This window comes from Coenobita brevimanus, chromosome 94 (genome assembly GCF_032717465.1).
Source record: "Coenobita brevimanus isolate Jiangsu-jjx chromosome 94, ASM3271746v2, whole genome shotgun sequence".
Taxonomy (NCBI): domain Eukaryota; kingdom Metazoa; phylum Arthropoda; class Malacostraca; order Decapoda; family Coenobitidae; genus Coenobita; species Coenobita brevimanus.
In genome coordinates, this window is record NC_137047.1 from 1,384,563 (window position 1) to 1,394,562 (window position 10,000).

Consider the following 10,000-nt stretch of genomic DNA (forward strand, 5'->3'; position numbering starts at 1 on the left):
TCGTGATGAAGAGTATTGAGAAACAATGGGTGTACCGTCTGTGTTCTACCAAGGTCCCTAAACCATATATGTGGGTTCTCAGTAATTTGACTCGCAGGAATAAAGAGGGAAGGATGTAGGTGATCCATTGAGGCAAGTGGAAATGTTGGATGGGAGAGACAGGTTAGAGATTGACATTTTAATTTTCTCTAACATTTTCGCCACACAGAACGTATCTCTCTCTCTCTCTCTCTCTCTCTCTCTCTCTCTTTCTCTCTCTGACCTAATTGCGTGAGTAGCCTTCCGTGTGAGAGCTGATCCCATGAAGCCCCTGGGAAATACAGGCTTTGTCTTGCGTAATTTCTTTCAGTAAATGGAATGTTGGTGTGCTTGCCAGTGCTCGGGGTCAGGAGCGCCAGATAATTAAGAAGGCATACGGGGTTAAAATGTGTGTGTGTGTGTGTGTGTGTGTGTGTGTGTGTGTGTGTGTGTGTGTGTGTGTGAGAGAGAGAGAGAGAGGGGGGGAGATAGTGTACATAATTAACTGTCCCGACCACTCTAATTGTCTCTCTTAGCGTGCCCGGATGCATCTTACTTGGCGGCGGGTTGTGGCGGCCGCAGGGGACACAGTGTGTGTGTGTGTGTGTGTGTGTGTGTGTGTATTTCGCGAGCATTGTCTTTAGGCACATTTCATTCCTTCATCCCGTTGGAACCAGAAGCTTTAAAATTTACCGTATTTCCAAATAATGCTGATTTCATTCATTATCGTCAAAAAACACTAATAATTCCTGGCAACTGTAGGTCTTCTTTGTGTCTGACTCGCTGCCTTCCTTAAAAAAATCATTCACAGACAATTTCCAGTGTAATTTTTTTTTCTGTTGATGGTCTCAGCTCATCCCCTGAGGAGGCGACACTCTCCTCAAGGTTAGCTTGTGTTTCTTCCCGTCAGGCTGCCAGGAACAGTTTCTATAATCAGTCAGCCAAATAATCAGTCAGTAAGTCAAACTGTCCATCAGTCACTCAGACAGTCAGTCAGCCAGAGAGTCAATCATTCAGTCAGTTAACCAGTCAGCCAAACAAGCAATTGGTCAGTCAACAGTCAGTTAGTCAAACATTCAGACAGTAAGTCAATCACTTAGTGAGTCAAACAGTCAGTCAGTCAAACAGGCAATCAGACAATCAAACAGTCAGTCAATCAATCCATCAGTCAGTGTCATTCTTCTTGGAGCAACAAAAATTCTTGCACCAGCAGTGGTTAGCGGCGTTACTGCAACATCACCACATCACCATCAACACCAGTGGCTTAGAGGGGTGGAAGGGAGAGCAGGAGGGCTTGGCTGGCTTTATTTTTATAGTCTTACATAGAGTTTGCTGACAGGAGTTGGATTACAGGGGAGTGGTTCATAATGAGTCGATGGGCAGGTGTAGAACAGGTGTCTGAGTGATTTGTTTAGGCTCAGATTGCATTAAGCAGGGATAGGTTAGGATAGGTTAGGTGTTTGGATATCTTTAGGCTGGGTTAGGATAGTTTAGATGTCTGGGTTAGAGTTAGGCTTGGTTAGATGGTTGGGTATAGTGGGTTAGATTAGGTTATAGGTGTCTGGTGATATAATTAGGTGTCATACAGTGTGACCTTGGCCTATACTTCCTTGCCGGATCCCACGCTTATACTTGCCTTGGTATTGCAATGTGTCTTCGGCCGTCCTTGGTGACCTAGGGGCGGGCAGGGCGGGGCAGCAAGGTTAATTCCCACCCGGCACACCAGATTACACCCCTACCCCCACCCACATTCCGCCCATACCCCGCCCGCCCGCCCTCCCCTTCCCCCTCTTCGCCTCACGCCCGTAAGGTGTCTGGCCAAATGGTAAGCGCCTTTAAAACCCCCCTTCCTACCCACCCTGCTTTCCCCTCCCACCCACCCTGCCTTCCTTTCCCACCCACCCCCTTCTCTCTACACCCACCGTGCCCTCCACTCCCACCCACCTGCCTTCCCCTCCCACCCACCCTGCCTTCTAGGGTCCTGCAGAACATTCCATGCCTTTTCTTGCTCGCGTATCATCCCTCCATGACGGGACGTTGGGGAAATACGGTGGGGAGGGGGGAAAGGGGACCGGGAACATTTCCAAGACCGAAGTCACATATGCCACTGATGATTAACTGTCTTCGCGTGTGTGTGTGTGTGTGTGTGTGTGTGTGTGTGTGTGCGCGTGCGAGCAGACGATTTTTTTGCTGTTTAGACGAGACCACTAGCATTGCAGGGGTTGATGAAGGCTGTATCCAACCCCTCCAGTGTAAAAAGTCTGCCTGAGGTGAATAAAATCGTCCGTAGGTGGCAAGAGTGTAAAAGGACGCCTCTGTGCTGAAGGATTTATGCCATGAAAAGTTTTGTATATTTTTTTCTGGCCGCTTGTAGGTTATATATTATTCGTTCTTGCTGAAATTTCGGTCGCGGGCCCCCATTCTCCTCGGCTATGGACTTTTTCTGTCATCCCTTCCTTAGCGACGTATCTATAAAACACCACGATGTCAGTAACACAAGAGACTGTTATTGAAGGCTGTAATATGCAGAATAAATCGCTAGGGAAGAGGTGCTACGAAGTCTCTGGAATAATACGAATCTTTAGTCTGGAAAGAACCATCGTCCAAGCGCGGAGTCCATGCCCGAAATTTTAAGATCCTTCCAACATAACATCAACCCTTTCGTTAAATCATCTGTATTATATTTGACATTAACCCGTTTGCTAAATCATCTATATTTAATTCTTGCTGCAGTCGTACGTTTATATTTGGCTAAGAAGAATAAAAAAAAAAAAAAATACGGAAAATAATCATCGTCCCAGCAAACAGGTCCATAGGCGGGTCCCAGAAGCGGCCAGCATTTCGTGGGCTCTAATACTGAGGCCGTAAATAACAATAATAATGGAAATTGTGGCCACTGGGGGAGCAGGTTAAAAAAAGAAAAATGTGGCGTGCTCATTAGACGCGCTCTGTTGATATTGGCAGCGATAAAAAAAGAAAAAATGAAAGAAATGATGGAAGGAAAGCGCGATAAAAAATAAAAGTTGGAGGGAGGACTTGGGAGGACGCGAGTGTGTTGTCCTTCCGTGTTTACACTTTTCATTTTTGCTTTTGCGCGACATTATTATTATTATTATTACTGTTGTTGTTGTTGTTTTGTTTTTGTTTTAATTGATCTTAGGATGTTTGTAAATGAAGATGGTTGATGGAGACTGATTATGAGATGGAGAGGAAACTTGGATAGACACCGATGTTATCCTTCGAATTTTTTGCACTTTTCGTTTTTATTTTTGCCACGATTAGATTATTAAACATAGCAAAGGTGTTTGTTAATGAAGAGGCATAATCGAGACTGATTATATTGCCATCACCATAATAGCTCTTCCGTAAATGACATGAAAATCTTGAGATGGGAAGTATACGATTAAAAATGACGCTGGTGTGTTCCTTGTTGTCTGATCAAAGGGTGAATGTAGGTCAATATAGTGTGTGTGTGTGTGTGTGTGTGTGTGTGTGTGTGTGTGTGTGTGTGTGTGTGTGTGTGTGTGTGTGTGTGTGTGTGTGTGTGTGTGTGTGTGTGTGTGTGTGTGTGTGATCTGAACTTATGAATGGTTCTGTGATATCATTTATATTTATTTATTTATTAATTTATGTGGACTGACCTAGAAGATGATGTAGCCTATGTGTTTGTGTGAACAGCTGATGCTTTCAATGGTTGCGTGGATGATTATTTTTGTTGTGGACTAGGTGAAGGCTGCTGATGTTTTTGTGCTTGTTCAGTGTGTGTGTGTGTGTGTGTGTGTGCGTGTTTGGGGGAGGGGGTGAACCTATGAATACATGTATGCCAGGAGTATAGAAATTCAGCAATATAATGTCACCTAACCCCAACCCTTACAACGTGCAGCTATACTCTATCTCTGTTTTCTGTTTCCTCCACTTGATTATACCCCTTCTCTTTCCACTAACCACCCAGAAAATAAATAGGTAAATAAATAGTTAATAAAGAGCTTGAAGGGGCTAAGGTTAGGATGAGGAGGCTGAGATGTGAGGGTTACTTAAAAAAAAATATATATGACCGTTGATAGCACGGTCATAAAGGCAGATAACGCTATAGGTCGACATTTAAGGAGCGGGGTTGAGCGACCTCTGCCTCCCCTGCTTAATATCTTCCTTACGAGATCATTTTTTATTGTTTACTCTTATACATTATTCTTATACATTATTCTCAGTTTATGGCATAGTTCTTTTTTTATTACCTCTTTAATGTATGTAATATGGAAACTCTCTCTCGTTTTGATTGGACCTGATGATGATGTCTCAGGCCTATAGTTCAAAAAGTCTGTTCTCATTTTGGTAAAGAAAATTTCGTAGGATAGGAGGAATGGAATTAAAAGGACGTCATCTTGGTCAGTTGCTTTAGGGAGGATGAGAATGAGGGTGAGGAGGGTGAGAGAGTGAGGAGAATGAGAGGAAGGGATGAGGGTGATGGGTGAGGATAGGAGGGCGACGAGGGTGTGCGTGAGGCTGAGGGGATGAGGAGGTGAGTGAGGGTAAGGGACTGAAGGGCATGAGGGTTAGGGGGGTGACTGTGAGGGTGAGGGGTGGACGAGGAGGAGGAGAAGGAAGGTGAAGGAGAGGTGAGGCTGTAGGGATGAGGATGAGGAATAGGTATGGGTGAAGGTGAGGCTGTAGGGACGAGGATGAGGAATAGGTATGGGTGAAGGTGAGGAGTATGAGGGAGAGGGAACGAGGAGGGTAAGGGTAAAATGGTAAGGTGGGGTGAGGTGAGTCTGTGATAGGAGGGGAGGGGTGGTAGTGATATAATGTCCACTAATGATCGTTCACTCCTTTACGGCTCATTACCCCGTCCAAAGACCCGGTGTTCTAGTCATCACCGTCCAGGATGAGGGAGGGTCAGCTTGAATGAGAGCACTTGACCACTGATTACAGCTTAACCTTTACTGCTTAACTCTCTTTCTTTCTTTTTGCCGAGTCTTCGTAGTCCCTTTAAGACGCTGACATTCTTTGTAATTTATTTTTGGTATCTTGACACGATTTTATTCAGCTTAAGGGAAAGCTCTTGTTGCGAAGGTTTAATGAAAGCTTTATGTCTGTCTGTCTATCTATCTATCAGTCTGTCAGTCAGTGGGTCAGTCTACCTACCTGCCTATCTGTGTCTATCCATCTATCTGTCTTTATCTATCTGTGTCTGTCTGTTTGTCTGTAAAATTAAATGTAGATATTACATTTTCAGCTGCTTCTGATGTCCTTTTTAGTTTTTGGATACCTTGCCCCTCAGGTAGGCTCTTAGTGGGATGATGATGATGATGATGGTGATGGTGATGATGATGAGGGTGGTGATGGTGGTTATGATGATGATGATGAAAAGTCTGATATTTTTACGTTGAGAGTATGACATCAAGAAAACAGAAGTGTGCTGTATACATGACCATTGCAACAAGACTCGTATGTTCGGTGTATTTCACAAGCCCACTTCCTCCCTCTGCTCCCCCTTGACGTGTGGAAGTGAGAGAGACGCAGGCATAGTGGAGGAGGAGGAGGAGGAGGAGGGAGGGTTGTGGGGAGAGAGAAATAAGTAGTGTGTTATTGACCCCTCGTGTGGCGTCCAGTCATGCAACGTGCTGGTGATGTGGACGATACGGGTTGCTTCCATCACTCACTCACTCCTTACTCCCTCTCCTTCCCACTCCTCTCATCTGCTCTCCTTACCTCTGCTCTTTCCTCCTTTCCTCTCCTCCCATCTGCTCTTTCCTCCTTTCCTCTCCTCTCATCTGCTCTCCTCACCTCTGCTCTTTCCTCCTTTCCTCTCCTCTTTATCTTCTTTCCTGTCCTCTGTTCTTTCCTCCTTTCCTCTCCTCCCCCATCCGTTCCTCTGCTCACCTTTCCTCCACCATGGGATGTACAGAAAATATGTCGCCACATCTCTCCTCTCCTCTCCTCTCCTCTTCTCCACCGCAAGATGTATAGATGTCACCAGAGTACACCAGGTTTTGTAAGTGTGTGTGTGTGTGTGTGTGTGTGTGTGTGTGTGTGTGTGCTATTTTAGCAAGCCCAAAATAGTTATGATAATTTATTTTTAACATAAATTTAAAAATATCCTGGAAAACTTCAATAGCAATTACATTTTTTCCATACTGAGGGGAACAAAGTTATCTCATATTAGTATTACCGGTACAAAACATTTATGAGTTTATAAGCGTTATAAAAAATTGAAATATTATTATTCTGTTTTATTTTAGGCAACAGATATTGCGTATGCAGTCCAAATGATCACAGTGAAGGCGTTTTGTGGGCCTTTGTACCTCTTTGCCTGTATATATATAACAATGGTATGTGGTGTTTTGATTGCAGTGTCTTTTTTTTTTTTTTTAATGAAAGGAGAGGCCGTCAGAGAGAGAGAGAGAGAGAGAGAGAAGAGAGAAGAGAAAAATTTTATTCGTGTTTCGTGTTACATCTACAGAGAAAATCCTCCTCGGGGCGGGAAATTCCTTCTAAGATAGGCTAGGTTGCGTTGCTACCTGGGCTACTGGGGCTGACGGGAAGGCCGGTAGCCCCTTCCCCTCCCTCCCATGTCCCTATACGTATCGTTAGTCTGTATTTGTTTTAGCATATTTTAGGACAGATTAGATTAGCTTGGCTTTGGTTGAGTTAGGTTTGGTTAAGTTAGGTTAGGTTTGGTTTGGTTAGGTTAGGTTAGGTTTGGTTAGACAAGGTTTGGTTAGCTTAGGTTAGGCTGGACTAGTCTAACTTAAGTTGGCTTGTATTAGAGAATTTTGAGATATTAGATGAGGTTAGGTTAGATTAATTTAGGTTAAGTTAAAATTGCCTATTCCAAGAAGCACGGATACAAAGGTGAAAGAAAGGTCAGAGCAATTGCCACACAATGGTTGCTCAGTCCGGTAGCAGTTATCAAGGAGCTTCTTCATTCAGACCCGCTGCTGGAGGGGGACTCCTTCATGGGGTGGCACTGATATAGCCGGGCGGGTGTGCTGCTCGGCTATACAAACATCTCTAAACTCCCTCTCTGTCCCCCAAAAGGTGGATGGTGGACTGCCGGAGAACAGAAAATTCTCCTCAATCAGTACCCCGGCGAGGTGGTGGTGTGTGCTACCAGACTCTATGCTGGCTGCCGGTAGCTTGGGGGGCGGACCGAGGCGCCAAGTGTAGGTGTAGGCACGTGTGGGTGTAGCTTAGGGATACTGGTCATGTGGGTGTAAGTGTAGAATGGATGAGTTGGTTGCATGGGTGTGGGTATTTGGGTGCGATTGTGAGTGAGGGTGGGGTTGTGTTGGTGTGGATATGGATGTGAGTGGGAGTATGAGTATGGGTGTGGGTGTATAATGGGTGAGTTGGCAGTGTGGGGTTAGGTATCGTGTGGGTGTGAGTGCGGGTGTGGTTGTGGGTGCCGACTGGTTGAACTGGTTGTGTGGTTGTGGGTGTAGGGATGACTTAGGGTATAAATGTGGGTGTGGGATGGGTGAAGTGGTTGTATGGGTGTGGGTATCTGTGTGACTGTGGGTGTGAGCATGTAGGTGTGTGTACAGAGTGGGTGAACTGGTTGTGTGGGTGTGGGTGTGGATGTGGTTGTGGGTGTAAATGGAAGTAACTGGTCGTGTGGGTGTGGGTGTGGGTGTGGACACGGCCTGGGTGGACTGGTCTAGGTGTGGGTGGTGGTCCCCCTAAGGCACAGGTCCACGGCCGTACCTGCCCGCTGACTCACCCACACAGCTAGGGAGAGAGAGAAGAAGAAAAAAAAAAGGGGAAACACACTCTCAAAAATATACTGGAACTGCATAATATTTTAATGATGTAATGTATCTGGACGTTGAATCACAAATATACTTTGTCCTTAGACGACGAAAAGCCACTACTAATCAGTTAAATTGACCGACGGTAGGAAGAAAAAGAAACGGAAAGATAATTATTTCTGTGCAGTGACGAAAAATCCAAGGCTGAGTTGGTGCGAAACTTGTCCCCTTCCAGAGAATAAATCCCTTCATTTTGCAATGCCTGGACACGCTACGTTTAAAGAACAAATCAGAATAATGATAGATAATCGTAGTTCATTTATGTTCCTCATCCCTGAACCATAACAACAGACTTGCAGGGCTTGTTTGTGTTTGTTAAGCGGGCGTGACACCTGCCCCAGGCTCGTTCAGTGACCCAGTGTGTGTGTGTGGAATATCCTGTTGCTCTCCTTGTTGGGCTGCCACACCGAGACTTTTGTATGTTGTCCTTCTACCTTGCCGCGTCCTCCCTTGCCTCCCATACCTTCCTGTATCCCCCTTCCCCTTCCCTCTAAGTCTTTACCAAGCCGTCACGTTCCCTGCTCCCTTCTGTTCCGTCTATCCCTCCTCTCATGCCCTTCTGTCCTCCCCTCCCATGACCCTTTCGTCCCCTCCTCAGACCTACTCATACCCCCTTTTTCCATTTGTCTCTGTCCTGCCACTGCCTTCTTTGACCCTCCCTCCCCCACCTGCCCAGCATCCATGCCCCTAACTGTTTCCATTCTTATGCCCCTTCTGTTCCCACTATCATGTCCCCTCTCTTTCCCTTCTCATTCCCCCTCTATCTCTCCTACCATGTCCTCTCTGTCCCTTCCTGCCTTGTTCCCCTCAATCCCCCTTGCCATGCCCCTTCTGTCCCCCTGCCTGCTATATCCCTGTGATCCCCACCCTCCCGCCTCAGCTTTATATGGCGGGCCCCGTGATCCCGCACCACCACAGCTATCAAGGTCACCAACCCCACCTGCCGCGTTAACGTATTCACTGCCACCGACCTCTCCTAAACTGAGGAAAATCGTCTGGAGGTGGCGAAAATAGAACTGAAGTTAGATTTAGATCTGATAGGAATTGAGGGCTCCTATTTTTTTTATGAATATATTTATTGCATGAATAATGGGCGCTTTTCATTTTTTTTAAGCTATACAATATTGAAGACTGAAAGCTTGCCAAGGTTATTCTTTCCAGGGTCGACCTAAAGCCAAAATCAAGATAATTTTATTTAGAGGTGACTACAATATACTGTACATTGCATTAAAAGATTAAAAGCTGTAAGCAAGAAGAAAGACAAACTGACGAGGATTGTCTCAGTTCTTGTATGCAAGTCTGTTTATAGTTCTGCTATTGCGTTTTTTTTTCTTTCTTCTTCACTTCTTATCCATTTCTTTCTTTATTCCTCTGTCACTCATTTGTACAGTCAAATTACTGTTAACTTTTATCATTCTCCATTTTACAGGTACTCATTGTCATTCAGCCACTTCAGGGTAAAGATATATAGCGCGTTGGCAAGTCATGTACTATAATACTCACTCTCTCTTTGACCACAGACCTCCACAGTTACACACACCCGTAAAGATTATAAGCATCCCATGAATCAAGAGGTGTGTGTGTGTGTGTGTGTGTGTGTGTGTGTGTGTGTGTGTGTGTGTGTGTGTGTGTGTGTGTGTGTGTGTGTGTGTGTGTATTTGCCTACCATTATCTGAGTCAGTGGTTTAGGTGTGGTGCCGCAACTGACCGCCGATTTGTAATGCCTGGCGAGAGTGAGAATGGACAGGTGCCTTGCACTCCCCCTCACTCTCTTCTTCTTACTATTTTATTTATTTATTTATTTTATGCACTTATTCATTTATTTACTTCATTCATTCATTCATTCATATATTTTTGTGGTCCCCGTCCTCTTGACCGCCCTGAACGCCAAGGGGAGCAGAGATATTATGAAGTGGCAGAGGGTAGCTAAGATGGAGGGGTTAGGTGGAGAGAGAGAGAGAGAGAGAGAGAGAGAGAGAGGAATAAGAAGGGGAGATTGTAAGATACCACCACTGACCAGCGCTGTGTAATGGGTGGTTGGACTGTAAATATACCTACTTTACCACCCCATGTATCTGTTTCCACTTCCTATCATGGTCTTCGGAACATCATGCATAACTCTTAGCTGCGACGGGTTTCTCTGAGATGTATGAAGTTTCCTAGCGTTAGATGGA